Here is a 17,881-nt window from a genome sequence, read left to right as displayed (position 1 = left end):
AGACATCTAACTCTCAAAGACATGCAAGTGCTAGAATGTATGCCCACAAACCCCACTGGGGCTAAAAGGATGTTGTGGGTGAAACATACAAGTGTCAGCACACCCAGTACATTTGAATTCATGCATAGGATATATGATTTTGTTTCAACTCCCTGATTAGAAGTTATAGCTTCCCAATCAAGTGTTGGGTACAATACTCGTGTTTATAAGTTAAAAGCTTTCTGTGAATATTCCTTAATGTTTGCTTAAAATTCACTGTAACTGTACATGCTCCTGTCAAGATGTATTTCTGTGCATGTCCATGTAAAGCAAACAAAAGGGCACTAATACAGACTCTTCATTACAGTAAAACAAAAATCACACCCTCAAAAAACAAAAAGTATCTGAATAACTCCAGAAAGAAAACACTGTTGGCCTGCTTGATTGAATCAGTCATTCACACTGTTTAAAGAAAGTTACCCCCTGATGTTTTGGGGAATGAAATTACTTTGGCCCTTCATGAAGTTGCTGTGGCAGTTTGGTGATCATTTTGGATGACAGCTCTACCCTTGACAGGATGGCCAGGTAATGATGATAAACAACCATCTTTTGAGCCCCTGCATAGGATTCCATTATTCAACATAATCATATGTTGCACTGAGTATATGCGACACGCTTTCTAAGTGCATTCAGGGCCAACTGGCTGGCTGCCTGGATATTTGTTTTCTTTCAGCTCTTCACAGTAGTAGCAAGACCTGAATGGGGCAGTGAGATATTGCACAAACCTTTCAAATTTATTTATTTATTTTTTTATTTATTTTTTTATTTGCTTATTTATTTTTGTGAAGGAGATTGGCGTTTCAAATCTGACAAGACAAATCAATTTGGTGGCTGCAGTTCAGATCTTATGCTGGCAGAAGTTACATCAATAACACCACTCAAGAAATTCAGAAATGTGGTATTTTACATAAGAGACTGCAGATCAATAAACACAAGGAACATGTCCTTGCCTCTCCTGCTGAGGTTTGTTCACTCCACGTCATGATAACACATCAATAAAGCTGTCTAGGCACTTGGCTGTTGTTACAGACTAAAATCCCCAATGTTATCAGTCATTCCAACCTAGTTTTCACAAAGATTGTCTTCTGATTAAACAGTCTACATTTCAAACAGCTGCATATCAGCTGAAGAGGTAGATGGGCAGCAAGGGCTACAAGTCACATGCTCAAAGGGATCACAATGTTTTCTCCATCTTTGAAAGTGGGCTTCTAAAATTAATAAATTTGTCACTACCACCACAGATAGGAGGGTGGCATGACCTGGGCTCAAATGGTCCCCTTGACTTCCATGAAAAAAAGCAACATAATGAGGTTGAACTTTTCACTGGCATATAAAGGTGGGGACAGAAGAGCCATTTCCATGGTGTCATTCTATATTCCCTGTGTGAGTATTTAGTACATCTGTAAAATGCCTATAATCAATCTGGAAACTCTATTCCATGTGGTGAACACCATTTTGATTGTACACTGTTTTGCACCCATCACTTTTGCATCATAGCCTCCCTCTTGATCAGGACACTCAGGAGGTGTTGGGTAGAATCCTTATACCTAGCAAGGGGCTAACAACCCACCTGAAACTGGTGGATACATATGCTGCATGACTAAGCCACACCTCCACTGCTGCTACCCATGATATCATGGCTACAGTACTGTTTATATTCATTACTATGTTTATGCAAGCAGGGGAAGCCACACCCCCAGTCTGTAGTGTAAGCATACCCATAGAGACAGTACCTGGGTGCTGCTCAGATCCACTAAGCTTAAAAACATAAGGGATCCAAAGGTTGAGTCCAACACAGCAGTCTGGTGTCTGACAAAATGGCAGCTTAGCTGTAATACCTGCACTCCTTCTTAAAACATCCTGGACTCCTGTTGCATATAAGCAACCACAGGAGAAAGCAACTGATAGCAGCAGAAAACCAAAAGGAGGCATGTCCAGGACTCTGATCCTGAAGCAGCATGGAGAATGAGCAGTTTGTGAAGGAGAGATCCTGTCTCCATGAGTGATAGTATGTCCTTCCTCAATGATCCACTAAATTTAGAAGGTTGGAATCTTTCCATCTTCCTTCATGCTCTTGCTCCCAAACCATCCCCCTTTGGAGGGTATTCCATATGGAGAATACACTGCAGTGGAATTTTCTGGCCACTCCATAACTCTCTGAATGACTGTCAATGGAAGGGGGTATCTGGTCTTTTATGGGTAATGTTCGTATTTTTAATTTTAGTAACTTAATTGCACTTGTCCACATTCTCAGTTTAAGCAATTGTATTCTGTTCCCAATGCTGAAGAGGAATCTGCAATCACATATATTACTTTTCTTTTCCTATCTTAGATTATGCATAGTGTTGCTGTACACTTTTAAAGAGCTACCATGATTCACCCAAGGGGAGGCTCAATTTCAGTGTTTGATAAGACAGTTCCTGTACATGTGTGGGCACAGGGATAGGGAGAGGTAATTAGGGATCCTGTAGGAAAGGCACTATCTAAAAAGATGGTATTTAAGAAGGGATCATGGAGTAGGATCACTAGTTTCCCATGGAGTTCCCTATAAGTCAGGTCCCCCCTCCAGAGGGAATAAAATAATCACAGACAGGTCCAAATGAAACAAACCAAGCATGGTGTTTTCTTTCTATTTACTCCTACTGCCTGCAAACTACACAAGGCTGTTTCATTAAGCCAAGGTTCTAGGTTGAGAAAACAAAAGTAAATATTACTCTTTGCACACCAGTATAGTCATCTTCAGCAGAAACAAGGCAAAGAATTCCCAGCTACTCCTTTCCCTTACCTGTGGTCTGGCTTTGGAGACTTCTAGGTTAGGAAAAGAGCAACTTCTCTCTCTTCTCAGTTTTTTTTGCTTAGGAGGCACAGCTGTCAGTTCTGCCTCCCAGCAGCTCAACAAGCCGCAGCTGCCAGCTCTTCTCTTCTAAGTCTGGCTGCTCAAGCTGTCTTTCAGGGCTTATTTCCTCCTTTTTATGCAGTTAAGGACAGTATTGACAAACTCAGGTGTCCAAAACTCTTGGGGAGTCAGGTTCCAAATTAGATCATAAAACTGAGATTTAAAATAAATAAATAAATTCAGATTTGTTGTGACATTTTAGGGAGAAATCCTCCACCCCAAGTTTGTGTATAGTCATAGATTTTAAGGTCTGAAGGGATCCTTTTGATAATATAGTTTGACCACTTGCATAACACAGAGAAAAGAAACTCACCCAGTAATTTCTGCATCAAGCCTATGTTCTTAAACCCATAATCTCTGGTTGAGCTACAGCATCTCTTTCTGAAAGACAGCCAGCCTTAATTTAAACCTTCAATTGATGGAGAATCCACAACACCCCTCAGTAAATTGTTCCAGTGGTCAATTACCCTCACTTAACAATTGCACCTTATTTCTATTCTGACTTTGGCTTCAGATTTCAATTACTGGATGTCATTGAGACACTTTGAAGTTCACCCAGGCCAGTAAGGTATTCAGTCATCATCTGTATTGCAACTCTGGGTGCTTTAAATGCTCCGCAGAGGGACCTCAACAACACTTCCAGCCCTACAAACATATTTTTGCAGTGCCCAACCCCTCTTGCTGTAACACCCCCAAAACTATATGAAGTTTGCTGCTCATTTAAAGAGTCAATGCCCAGCAATTTATTAACTTAACTGAAATAACACATCATTCTCTTCAATCACAGCACTGAGTTGGTTTACATTAAAAGTAAAACAAGTTTATTGACATAAGGACATAGGTTTCAGTGATACCAAGTAGAAGTAATAGGGGTAGAAATGGTTACAGACAAACAAACGTGAAAATATGCTACCAAAACCAAAACTCAGCTTAACAAACCAGTGTCTTTTGTTCAAAGTTTCTTCACCATAGCGATTCTTCCAGCATGGTTGGATGGTTCTTAGCCAGGATCCAACACAGAGCCCAAAAGCTGGGTTACTTTTTCTCCCTCAGGTGAAGGATAAAGTTAGAGGTTCTCTTCTCCTCTCTTCATAGTCCTGTAAACCTTTGAAATGTATTCTTTTGATGTGTATCCCCAGATAAAGCTCCTTTCCCCTGCTGTGTATAGAAGCCAGGCTGTCTGGTATTGATGCCATGCTGCCTTCTCTCACACTTTTGATTTTTTATAAAGCAAATGATCGTCTTTAAATCTCTGATACAAATGAATAGCCCAATGTCCTTGGCCACACCTGGCTTGAGTTGTCAACCCCTTTCCTTTGTCTGGAAAAAACTGGTACGTCCCTCGGCCCGCGCCGCTTCCCACAGCTCCCATTGGCCTGGACCAGCGAACCGCAGCCAGTGGGAGCCACCATTGGCAGGACCTGTGGAAGCAGCAGGTAAACAAACTGGCCTGGCCTGCCAGGGGCTTTCCCTACACAAGCAGCATCCCAGGTTTGGGAAACACTGTTTTAAAAGTTATGACAACAATGAGTTGGGTATAGTGAGTATGTTAGGCCTGATAAGAGTTGCTGACACAGAGTAGTGAGCCATCAATGGGCCTCTGAGTAACATTCATTATACCTTTTTTCTGTTAGATTAAAGAGTAATTTACTATCAGAAATCTATTCACAAGAGAGTTCACATACTTGTAAACAATGATCATTTCACCTCTTTGGGTTGTCTACATGGTCCCAGATCAGACTATGGGGGTATGAATTGTAGAGTGCACTAGCATGCTGCACTGTAATTCCCCCATGTACAGTGTGCTGGCATGAAGTAAAAGGTAGCTAGTTCCCACTAACAGTCTTCTTTAAAAAGGACTATAGTAACATGAACTAGCTACCTTTTACTTCATGCCAGCATCATCCACGAGGGGGAGTTACAGTGCATGTTGTAATTCATACCCCCATAGTCCAAATTGTAGGGCCACAGATAAGCACTTAATCATCTCTTGGATAAACTAATAGATTAAACTTTTCTAGTCCCTCACTAGAAGACATGGTTTTATATGTCAAGTCATTCTTGTAGCTCTTTTCTGAACCCTTTCCAATATTTTTGCATCTTTTTTGAAATGTGGACATCAGAACTAGACACAGTGTTCCAGTAATGGTCTCACTAATGTCCTATATTGACAAAACACCACCTCCCTACTCCTATTAGATATTCTCCTACTTATACATCCAAGGATTACCTTTATCTTCTTAGCTACAGCATCATACTGGGAGTTCATGTTCAGCTGGTTATCAAACATTACCCCAAAATCCCTTTCCATGTTGCTGAATTCCAGGATACTATATTCCATCTCATAAATGTGACCTTCAATTCCAGGTTCCAAATTCAACCATACAAGTGCACACAAAAATGCAAGTCTCCATACTGGCTGCTGGGAAGGGACTGAATTTACCGATTTGTAATCCATTCTATTCCTCTCCAATCTCTATCACCTCCACTTCTTTCTGGACAATTTAGGACCTTCTGTACTTTGATGATCAACCAATTTTGTTAATACTGCCCATTATCCAAAAGGTAATATAAATGATCTATTTTTCCCCATTAATAAGCTCTCTGTATTTATGGTTAACTAAATTTGAGAGACTTTAACATCCATTGTAAAATCATTGCTATTAAAATAAATATTTACCAACAGACAACACTGTTCTCTCACTTATATGCTATGGCAAATATGAGGAAGAGGGGTACATGGTATCTCAAATATCACTCTTTGCCAGCTCTGAGTAAATGCTGACATTTTCATGGCAATTGTTGCACATTAACACAGTCAGTTTTGTTTTCTTCCCATTTTAGTAAAACCCATCTGACAACGTTCACTTTCCTCTCTGATCTGTCTTTGGAAGAAACGGGATTTATGCTCCATAACCTAAGTTCCACTTCAAGGCCCATTCATCACATTCCTTTCTTTCTCTCTCTGGCTTAATTAACCTTTTAATTTCATATGGAAATCTGAATGCATATGGTGCTAATCAGCTAAGTCTTTGCATCCTTGGCAGGTTGGTGTAATAGATCACAAGGCAATCAGGGTCACTGTCAGACTGCAATTGAACTCTGTCTAGCATTGGTTCTTCTATAAAATCTTTCACTGACTGAGTCACATACTCAGGACTGTTTGAAATTAAAAAATGCTCTTGCAATACAAATGTGTGCTGAATTTCAATAAAGCCCTTACCTGACCTGCCATATTAATCAAATGAAACTGGTTTCCTGGAAGGACCTTGTTTATTGATCAGATAATTTAACCAATTCTTATCTTGGCTGGCTTCCATATATAACATGGATCTTTCGTGGTGGTGGTAAGAAAGCCTTGAAGTTAAGGGATTGGATTGAAACTCAGAAGATGTGGATTCATTTCCAAGCTCTGCCAACAGAACTCCTTTGTGAACTTGGGCAAGTCACTGCACCTCTCTATACTTCCAGTCTCCACTATGAAGAGAGGATAATACTCCCTTCCCTTGCAGGGATGTTGTAAGGATATGTTCATTAATGATTGTGAGTCACTCAGGTTATGTCTACGCTTAAAATGTAGCACTTCAGTGTACACATTGCTTATGCTAATAGGAGAACTTTTCCCATTGGCATAGGTAATCCACCTCCCCAAGAGGAAGAAGCTAAGTTGATGGAAGAATTCTTCCGTCGACCTAGCACTCATCTGCACTGGGGGTGAAGTCATTTTAACTGTGTTGCTCAGAGTGTGGATTTTTCACACCCCTAAGGGCTTGGCTACACTTACAAATTTGCAGCGCTGCAGCAGGGTGTGAAAACACACCCTCTGCAGCGCTGCAAATTGCGGCGCTACAAAGCGCCAGTGTAGTCAAAGCCCCAGCGCTGGGAGCCGCGCTCCCAGCGCTGTCCGTTATTCCCCACAGGGAGGTGGAGTACGGACAGCGCTGGGAGAGTTTTCTCCCAGCGCTGGCGCTTTGACTACACTTAGCGCTTCAAAGCGCTGCCGCGGCAGTGCTTTGAAATGCAAGTGTAGCCAAAGCCTAAGAGACATAGCTATACTGAAGTAAATTCCTAGTGTAGACCAGATCTCAGACACTGTGAGGCACAGAGTCTCATCAGTCAGCCTCCCTCAATAGCTTTGTGTCTGGAGAGGCACAGGGCCTCGATACTTAGCCTTCCTTGTCCAGTTCTGGGTCCCAGAGGGGCAAAGAGCTGGGGAGGAGAGTGGGCTCTCTTCCTCTCCAGATTCAGAGCTGGGGAGAGGCAGGGGATACTGAAAGGTAGAGCATCAGGGCACTCAGCCTGGGCAGCCCTAAGGGAAAGCTTTTGCCAATTTCCTGTCCTGGCTGCAGGCCAAAAGTGAAATTGACAAAAAAGCATCCAAGCAGGCAGTCAGGGAGCTATCATCATTTCAACATTCCTGAAAATGTTTGGGAAAACTGAAATGTTACCACAGGAAATTGTAGTTTTGTGAAAAAGGCCATTTTCCCCATCTGTAAAATCATTGTGATGAAACATTTCCCACCAGCTCTAGTATCAAGAGTAGTTAAATAGATTCTGACCTTTGGGTGCTTAGATTACTTCTGGTTTAGTGACATCAGTTCTCGCATGATCAGTCTGCAATTTTTGCATTATTCCTACTGGACCTAGAGACATTTTAGACTGCCATATAAGAGTATCACTGGAGCAGCCTATGAACCCATAAACCAGGACAAGGTTTGCAACTGCTTTGGCTCATTTTTACTTTTTAACATTTTTATCATCACCACTAGTTGTAATAATGCAGGGGACTTCGCTAGCTTTTCTCAGCCAGCTGGAGAATTTCTCAATTTTGCTTTAAACCACCACTTTCCTGCCTGCAGTTATTTATCATATGCAACTAAATTAACCTTAACTGTTATGAACACATAGGCTGCTCTCAGTTGAAGATGACACCTTTAGACTAAGCTCACTCACCAGCAGGAAGATGGGGAAAATATTTCTGCTGTTAAACTTCTTGGCACTGCCTTGCTTGGGGATATTTATTTTAATAAACGCAAGGTCATTATGCTGGCATGAGGACACCACAGGTTCCTCCTAAGTGCTACTCTTTGATTACACATTATCCATCTTGCTATTGTATCTCTGCCTGAAGTTTGTAAGCTTCAACAGAGCAGTTCCTGCTAAAATTAGGAAAAGCCTCATGGGAGGTCAGTTTCATAAATAGAAGACAGTTAGCAGACAGTGCTGGATGTAGTGCGGCTTTCATCTACCTCTGTGCTGCCTGCTCTATCAAGCACCTGTCACCACACAGTGAGCTGCAAAAATTATAGCTAAGTCAGCACATTAAGGACAGGTTTCCTGATGATTTACTCACCTTTCCACCATTCTAGGCACAGGATGTGATGTAAAAAGGGAAGTCATTGAAGTGGCACTTTGAATAAGAAACAGAAGGGTTAAACATAGTGTCATGGCCTAATTCCAGGTCAGGGAAATACATCCTGCCTCACTGAAACCTCCTCCCTAATGCCAGAACTATGCCCCCAACACAGCCAGTGTCATCCACATTTAGGGCTGCTTTAGCCGTCACTGCTGCCCTAAACTTTCTTTGTGTTGCTACAACCTGTCTCTTGGTAGATTTACTTCCCCCACCAGAATTTAAGATATCCTAACCCACTGTACATTCATACATGGCCCCACGTCTGTCAAGAATATGGTACACAGAGCACATAGCAATAGAGATTTCCTGGTGAACAAAGATCCCTACCTCTCCAAGAAATTGCACATTGCTTACCTAGTTGCTCAAGGAATTAAAAAGGCACTTAAGGAACAGCTGAAGTATACTAAGAATTGCAGCAATGTTCCATCCTCCCTGAGTGGCAAAGCATCTCAAATATTCTTCTTCAGTATGCAGTGTAACACTGCCAGGCAAGAGAACAAATAAAGTCTTGAACCTTGCTATAAAACTTGAACCCCAGTTAATACATCACCTGCGAGGTCTCATGCATTTTCTGATACCAAATGCTGGAGATGGAAAATGCCTGTTAGATTATCCAGACCATCTGCCATTGGCCCATGAGTTATGTATCATATAGCAAACCCTGTAATTTGAAGTTGCCCTTGTGAATAGAATTCTATTCACCTGACAGATTGGGACAGAGATGGCATCTGCCTCTACATATTATACGCCACCAAGCATACTGTTAATGCTCAAAATATAATGTCCAGGGGCCAATGTAAAGAATCTTGTTTCTTTGATTAGAAGCCCAGTTACTTTTCCAAAAGTATTGATCAAATCTCAAGAGGAGGGGAGTACCTCATGTGTCCTATTCCCATGCCTTCCAGCAGTGTAGCAATCTGAAGGCAATGGCAAGTAAAGGGAGAACCCCTGCTTTTTGTAGACATGAAGTTCTCACTGGAAACAGTTCACAAGTCCCTATTCCTGGAGTCTGGAATCAGTTTAAGGCCTTGCACTTTCCCCTTTCATGATTAATATGTATCATAAATTTGTTTTCCTTAAACAGTCTGCCATTATTATTCAGTCTGAGGTCTTATCCAAAATTGAAATAAAGGACTTAATGTGGACTAATACACATATTCCATACCCACATTCTCGGGCCTGTATGGTAAAGTGGTAAAGACCTGCTCAGCAACCTTGCTGAAGCATATAGACACTGCTAAAGTGTAAGAAAGCAATTGCCCCTGGGGTACCCCCTGCAAGTGAACAATCTTCCCACTCACTTTACCACAATTTGTTATTTTTCATCCAATATCATTCAGATATTGCCACTGACTCAGGCGGTGTCTACTACTTTACTGGTAGTAGACATCTTCAGAGTACGCCTAGTTGAAATGGTCTAACTTAAAGCACTCCACATTTCAAGTCTCCCCTCTTCTGGGTACCTGATTTTCATCTGGGTGCATTGGCATTTCCCCCTTACACACACACCTTCTACTTCAAACCCACTATTTTTCTCTGCCAACACCTGGCAAAGGTGCCTAAAAGAACAACATATTGTACATGGAACAAATTAGTAGAAAGGCATGAGTACAGTTCCCACATAGATATAGTTTCCTGGAGGTGTGCGCTGAAGAGCTAGTTGTGCAAACAAGTTTCAGTTAATTTATTTTAGTGTTGAATATGCACAACTGACCATGCTCTTTCGTGTACTGAGTGCCCAGAGCGTCACCTACTGAAAATGCAATCCTGTGTGTTGTGAGCTCCAGGTACTTTTCCATCTGCTAGATCTGGGACATTGATTTGGGCCACTTTTAAACCTCACATCCCTAGGTACAGTTGCCCTCTCCACGAACCCCCCCATTGCACAAGTGCCTTTAAAATTTGCCGCCCTAACCTCTGAGTTAACTATTCGGCATAGTAGATTCTCTCTCTTTTAAGACATTAGAGCAGATCAATTATTAAACCAATCTTTTGAAACATTACAACACAAAGTGTAAAATGTAATTGTCTCAGTGTTTTGTGGCTTGTTGTGTCAATAATGTATGCTCTTCCCTGTCCACTATAAATTATTAGGCACATCCAGATACTTTCAGTTCATTTTCATTCTTGTAGCTTCCACAGGTGATTGAACTGTATTTTGTAACATAAATCTTACCAAAAAAGAAAACAATGAATGAGATGGAACCTGACACTATTGAAACTAAGTCTTAATATGCAAATGAATTTCTTGGATGTATATTGGTATTTGTACAGCTCAGCACTGACTACATGTTGAAAATGTCTACATGACTGAATTCCTCCTAGAAAATGTGCTGCACAGCATCTGAAATCCCCACAGACGTATTTGTCCTTCAGCGAGAAAACGGCCTACTTTGAGGCCATGATTTTCTTTCTTCAGAAAGAAAGTGCGCAGAATTGTGAACCCTGAATGAACAGCTGTATTGCAAGAAGGCATGTGAGAAATGGATATAAGCCTTGATAAATAGAAAGAGACGTGATGCTGTACAGTGCAAGTTCCACTTGTAAATTGTTTGAGTATGTGTTTAGTATTGCCATATTTTGCAATGCATAAATAACTCACCACTGCTATTTATCATTTACATATTAGAACTGAATGTTGACTGGTGATTAGGGCAAGGGACTTAGAGTGAGGCTTTCATCTCTACCACTGATTCACTGTGTCCAAATTGCTTAACTTCTCTGTGCTTCAATATCCCCATCTGAAAAAATGAGTACAATACTCCCCCTGTACTGCACAGGACTGTTGTGAGGCTTAATTAATGGGCTAGGCTTAACCTCTGATGTTATAACATTAAGGTGAATGGAGTTATATGGGGGATACATTTAGCAAAATGTGTAAAGGGCTTTGAGGTCATCCAATAGACAGTACTGTACGAGTGAAAATAATTCTTATTTTCACAAAAGCTAGAGATTTAATAAGCAAATCCTATGAGTAATTACATGTTCCTGAATACTGCTGTGTATTTTCATTTAGTCGCTCCAAAAGTAATTATGTAGCCTGCTCAGTGTTTTGGAAGACACAACATGCAGTTATTCTGTAATTACATACTACTTTTTGTATACTCACCTTGTCACTACAAGAGGCCTTACCATATAATGAAATGCTCAGGGCCCTGCAAGTGAGCCAAACTGAAGTTTATGCCTTCAAAACACAGCATTCAGCTACATCATTTAATAGATCTTTATAAAACTTTAGCTTAAAAGACATTTAATAATAATTTCTTAATCGATGATAATAGAAGAAGCTGTTCCAAAATCTTTCATTAGATGTGCATATTAAATTCAGGCACTCATTCAAGAGATCATTTTTCAGTTGCTATGAAGCATGCCGCAAAGGGCGATATAATATATAATCAATCTGGTGGTGGTTCTGTCAGTGAGGCAGATAAAGCTCTGGTATATTCATAAAAATAAAAAAAGCAACACCGGAGTAAAATGATTGGTCCCAATTCTATGCACCATCCACATCTCTGCCATATGAAGGATCTGCGGACAAGTTCCTAGGGAGTATAGTGCATGTTCCAGAAGGCAGCTCAAATGCAGGACTACACTGAATAACCTGGCAGCTACAATAGAGCACTTTCACAAGTGCTTGTAACTAAGGTAAGTTACAGAGCTTCACCAAAAGTTTTGGCCTTGAACCCCCACTAAATAAACAGCTAAGGGAAAAGTAATGTAATGTTTCCATGCATGAATAATCAGCAGCATTTGAACCCAAGACTTTCAGCTCTGCAGCACTAGAGCTAACTTTTAACTATCTTATCCATCTAAGATACTTATATGGTCCTCATTATTATAGTGTCACATAAGCATGAATACATGCATGAATCCTCATACTACCGCTGTGAGGTAGGAAAGTGCTATTATCCCCATTGTACAGATGGGAACTGAGACACAGAGGGTACACAACTACACTGCAATAAAACATCCGCCACTGGCCTGGGTCACCTGACCCAGGCTTCTGGGGCTCAGACTATGAGGCTATAAAACTGAGCTGGAGCCTGGGCTCTGGGACTCCTTCCCTCCTCCATACGGTCTCAGGAGCCGTGCTACAGCCTGGGCCTGAATATCTACACTGCAACAAGTATCAGAGGGGTAGCTGTGTTTGCTGCTTTTACAGATCCAGACTAAGAGTCCTGTGGCACCTTATAGACGAACAGAAATATTGGAGCATGAGCTTTCATGGGTGAATACCCACTTCATCCGACCCACTACATGCATCCGACGAAGTGGGTATTCACCCACGAAAGCTCATGCTCCAATACATCTGTTCGTCTATAAGGTGCCACAGGACTCTTTGCTGCTTACACTGCAACAGTATATCCCTGCAGCCCGAGCCCCGGAAGCCTGAGTCACAGGTGTGTTATTGCAGTTGAGATGTAGACCCATAGAGACTAAGACCTTGATCCTGTGCCCACTGCAATCTAGGCTAAGGCTCCCATTGACTTCAGGCACTGAGTGACAAAGTCTGTGGCAGAATGGGAAATTCAGCACAGGTATCCTCAGTTCCCAGGCCAGCAAGCTAACCACTGGCCCATCCTTCCCCTGCACAGAATAGAGAGGTTATCATCCTTTAGTGGATGAGATCCTAAAGGATAACATGACCTACACTCTGCCAAAGTATTAACACATTTCTGCTCCCTGGTTTATCATTGGGTATATCTACACTGCAGCTGGGAGGTGTGATTCCCAATGCAGGTAGGCAAACTTGCACTATCTCAGCTTGAGCAACAAAGCTAAAAAGAGCACTGTGGAAATTGCGGCACTGGCAATGGCTCTGGCTAGCCACCCAAACTTAGACCCAGGGGATCAGGCAGGCTAGGACTGGGGCAGTGCTGCAACAGCCACACTGCTATTTTGAGTGTGCTACTCATGCAGAGCTAGTGAAGGTCTGTCTACCTGCACTGGGAACCACACTCCCAGCTGCTGTGTAGACATAGCTATTAAGGCCCTTATCCACCAATTCACTATGTGCAGGCACACTACTGCACTTGGGCAGAACCTCATTGAAGTAAGTGTGCCTAAGTCACTTTTGATCACATTACTGATAATGTCAAGTTTTTCCTAGTATTAGCCATGCAGAACCAATGACACTAAGGAGAGAGCTGGATGCTTGTTCTGCCTTATAAAGAAAATATGACTGAAGATTTAATTGCACAAAGTTTATTTATGATAACAATTTAAAATAACTATTATACACCTGCAACGTAGAGCAGGTGCAATCTTGAGATCTCAGACAATATTAGAAAAAAGGGAGAAAGTATTATTGTCTTAATTTAACAAATAAGAAAACAAACTTGCCCAACAGTTTAGAAGTCAGAAATAAAGTCTATGATCATTTAGTTCTCCTGATTTCAAATCACCACTCTCCTGATTAAGCATCTCCTGCTCTAAGCACTAGACTATGCTATCTCACCTTTCCCAGTGGAATTACTCCATTTCATTACATTTAATATCTGTACATACAATAGAAGTATAAAAGTAAGCATGATGCTGAAAGCAATCTGTAATGCTGCCAAGGAAAACTAAAGTACGGTACTTATCCTACATCTTTTAAAAATGAGTATAACACATTTTCCAAGAGGAAGGGAATTTATCCCATAAAAACAGAAACATAGTGCATGCTACACTGTAAGAGGCAGAAAGAAATAAGAAGCTTGAGATCCCTGGTGGGCTTTGAAGTACTAGGCAGTTAGGAAATGTCTTTTGGCTTGTAAAGAAACACAGTAGCCACAAACAGTGAATAAGAATCATTTTTACAGGGTTGCTATTTGGAGTATAATTGCACTTCAGTATACAGTGTTCTCACTAACTGAAATTAATTAAATGTCTGACTGCTTTTGCCTGGGAAAAAAGTGTATGATATTTTTCCATTTTCCCTACCCTAGGCTGCTTATTCACCTTATACATATTTTAAATGACATAATTCAGCTTCCATATTAATGTTAATTATTTGAGAAGTTAATCAAGTATTCTAACTCATATTTTTCTACTTTTCTCATAGAATAACAGAACTGCATCAGATTTAATATCTGTATGTAAGACATGAATAAAAGCAAAATCAATGCTAACAGCATCCATAAGGCTAACAAAGAAACCTAAACATGTATCCTAAATTTCCTTTATTATTAGCATAGCACATTGTCCAATGAAAGGGGCCACTCTTGAATGTATCCCATAAAAACAGAAATATATCATATGTATAGTCCATGTGGGTTCACAGTTGCTTAAAATTGAGTGAAGATAAATTTAAAATCTATGTCATAATTACAGCTGTGGGGGGGAAATATATCCTTAGAATTATGCAGTGACAATATAAACTCTCTTGACTGGGTTTCCTTTCAAATCATGGTTGAGGTGCATTAGAGTTGGTCTATATGGGGATGCTTGCACTGCTTATGCCTGTATAATACCTGTTCTGTGGATAAAAGGCTGTCAATCTGTTACCTTTCATAACCAATAAGGCTCTGATCCAAAGCCCATTAAAGTCAATGGGAGTCTTTCCAGTGACTTCAATGTAGAAAAGACAATCTGTTGTTTTGTAACCCTCTATTTGTAAGTGATTAATAAAGGCATTACAGTATAATCCCCTACCACAGAACATAAATGAATTAAATAGCCAATATTCCTGTTAAACTACTCTGTATCTTCCTCTTTTTGGGTAAGGGGGAGGAGGAAAGGGAATGTTCAATTATTGTTATAAAATTTAATTACATTGCTATTTTAAAATGCACTTCTGGAAGAACTATTCTGTTACCCACCAGTTCCTACAGTAACTGTGTACGTAGTGTGGTTGTTTACTGGTGAAGCACTTAATGCAGTTATCTGTTGCTATAGGCAACTAGACCCATATCTCCGAGGGAGCTTGCTTCATTGCTACCAAACAGTGATCCTAAATTATGCTTCACTTTTCTTGCACTCAGGGCCAGATCCAGGCACCAGCGAAGGAAGCAGGTGCCTGGGGCAGTCAATAGAAAGGGGAGGCACTCCGTCTGTTATTGGGGCGGCACGTGTGGGTCTGCAGCGGCAATTTGATGGTGGATCCTCTCTTCCTCTTTGGTGGCACTTCGGCGGCAGCTCGATCGCTCCACTTCAGTCTTCAGCGGTACTTCTGCAGGAGCTCAATCACTCTGCTTCAGTCTTCGGCGGCAATTCGGCAGCGGGGTCCTTCAATCCCTCTCTTCCACTTTGGCGGCAGTTCATCGGGGTTTTCTTTTTTTTTTTCCTTCGCTGCTTGGGGCGGCAAAAAAGCTGGAGCTGGCCCTGCCTGCACTTGACACCAAGCACCTTTCTACCTATTTAAAGTATTTGTCTTATGTGTTTTCCACAACAAATTGTTACTGCACAATTGTGTGGCAGCAGTGCAGAAGGTGTGGCCCAGGAAGAAGTGGAGTGGGGCTTTCCACCACCCAAACAACACAGGATTGCTGCAGGTCCCAAACTGATGAAGCTTAGAGCAACTTCCTGCTCTTCTTGAGACTCTTCTCTCTAACTCCCTACCTCTCCCCCAAACACTGAATGTTTGACTGCAGATGAGCCTCAGAGATGGGATGCTTATAGGGATGTTTGTGCAACAGGTACTGTTCGGAAGCTTTAAAATTCAACTTGACCTGCTGAAAGGGAGTATTGTGCATGTCAGATTGAATTTTAAGGTCCCAGGAATTTGTGATAAAATAAGAGAATTATATCTGTGCCAGAAAATGCCACAGGATGGTTCAATAAACTCAGAAAAAAGAAGTACATTATGTAAGGTTTTAAAAATAATGCCTACAGAATCCTATTAGTTTAATGTCTAGTAAATTCTAAGGTGCACAAACAAAAAAACAAACATGAAATAATCCAGTCTAACCACATAGATTTTTTTTTTAAAACAGGAGCTCAGTGATATTCAATAACAGTCACCCCACCAACAGTGAAAAGGGAAATGTAAAGCTGCAGTACTAAGTGGTTTCCTGAATTCCTATTTGCTGAATTTTGTTCACCGTATTACTGCCTTGTGGTGTGGTGCTTATAACAGCTACTTATTTTGTTTTTTTCTCTCTCATGAAAAAAGTCATGTAGAATTCAATAGAAAATTATATAATTAAGAGGATTTATGAATCATTTAGTAGAATTGAATAAAGAAATTGTGATTGTTCAATGTTGAATAGTTCAATAAACTCACATAAAGGAGTAAATTTACACATTTTCTGAAAATAACTCCTATAGAATCATATTGTCTTTGTCTCTAATAAATAATAAGGTGGACAGATTATAACCAAACTAACCCTATGGACTAAATTCAGCATCCAGTGTACCTGTATAGAAATACTCTGAAGTCAATGGATTGGCGTCCTCATACAACAGCTGTGAGTTTATTCCAACATCAAGCTCTGTGGAGCAGAGACTGTTTGTTTTGTTCTGTTTTTGTATAGTGCCTAGCACAATGGGGTTCTGGTCCATAGCTAGGGCTCCTCGGCGCTATGGATACACACACAAGACAAATAAAGACAAAGGAAATTAAACACTTAGACACACCAAAGGCAGGGGGAGAAGTGGTGTGTGTGTGGAAAGAAGCCAGCTCAAATCACCCCCCATGGAAAAAAATCAGAGTATGAAGACAGGCTTTATATAACATATTATGAAAGGCTGCTGAGGAAAAAAGATGATTAAAGAGGTCGTGTTTTGTTTATTTATTTGCTTGCTTTATCCATGGATTACTGGAATTCATACTTCAATTTAAACAATGAATTATTTGTAAATCATTATTTAGAAAAACATACTATGCACATATTTACATTCCATTTTTGAGTGTTTATAGATTTTCAGGAAGAAAAATTGAACTTTGGAGCTGAATTGACAAGCAGCGGCGGCTCCAGGCACCAGTGCACCAAGCCTGGGGAGGCAAGCTGCGTGGGGGGCGCCCTGCCAGTCCCTGCGAGGGTGGCAGTCAGGCAGCCTTCAGTGGCTTGCCTGTGGGAGGTCCTCAGTCCCGTGGATTTGGCGGCAATTTGGTGGCGGGTACGCTGAATCCGCGGGACCAGCAGCAATTTGGCGGTGGGTACGCCAAGTCCGCAGGACCATGGACCTCCCACAGGCAAGCCGCCGAAGGCTGCCTGACTGCCGTGCGTCGGGTGGCAAAAAAGCTAGAGCCGTCCCTGTTGACAAGATACTGCAATGTGTTAGAGACAGAAAAGAGTCAAAGAAAATCCTGGTGCTTGAGATTCCAGCTGTGTGTAGTTTAAACAGTACCATCTAATATTGTAACACATACAACAAACATGCAGAATTGAGTTTACCACGTTCTTTCTCTAGCTGAAGCCTGGAACCTGTGGTGAAATAGGAAGGGAACAGGGTAGGAAGAAGGTAGAACCCATAAGTATGTATACTCTAGAACAAGGCACCATGTGTTCTGCCATTCTATACCCATGAATTTGCATTGCTGCAGAATTGACCTCCAGTATCTGAGCTACCATGTAAAGAAAAATATTGCTGCTAAAATGATCTGC

The 17,881-nt window shown here is 41.1% G+C and overlaps 1 protein-coding gene and 1 long non-coding RNA gene across 4 annotated transcripts in view; both read right to left on the bottom strand.

The window, feature by feature from the left end:
- LRRC4C (leucine rich repeat containing 4C) overlaps positions 1–2,956 on the bottom strand; it is a 569,742-nt gene extending 566,786 nt beyond the window's left edge. For all 3 annotated transcript variants that reach the window (XM_045016616.1, XM_045016617.1, XR_006579326.1), the window contains exon 1: positions 2,825–2,956. The gene's annotated coding sequence lies outside the window, so the exon portion shown is untranslated. The remainder of the gene's footprint in view (positions 1–2,824) is intronic.
- Positions 2,957–3,813: 857 nt separating this feature from the next.
- The window catches only part of LOC123370250, an 87,023-nt gene continuing 72,955 nt past the window's right edge, over positions 3,814–17,881 (bottom strand). The window contains exons 3-5 of the long non-coding RNA XR_006579328.1: positions 8,289–8,345; positions 7,495–7,623; positions 3,814–4,356 (exon numbers count right to left, since the gene is read on the bottom strand). This is a non-coding gene — a long non-coding RNA (uncharacterized LOC123370250). The remainder of the gene's footprint in view (positions 4,357–7,494; positions 7,624–8,288; positions 8,346–17,881) is intronic.

The sequence above is a fragment of the Mauremys mutica genome, chromosome 4 (genome assembly GCF_020497125.1).
Source record: "Mauremys mutica isolate MM-2020 ecotype Southern chromosome 4, ASM2049712v1, whole genome shotgun sequence".
Classification (NCBI taxonomy): Eukaryota; Metazoa; Chordata; order Testudines; family Geoemydidae; genus Mauremys; species Mauremys mutica.
Note: the sequence above shows the minus strand (reverse complement) of the source record. Positions and strands in the feature narration are given on the sequence as shown.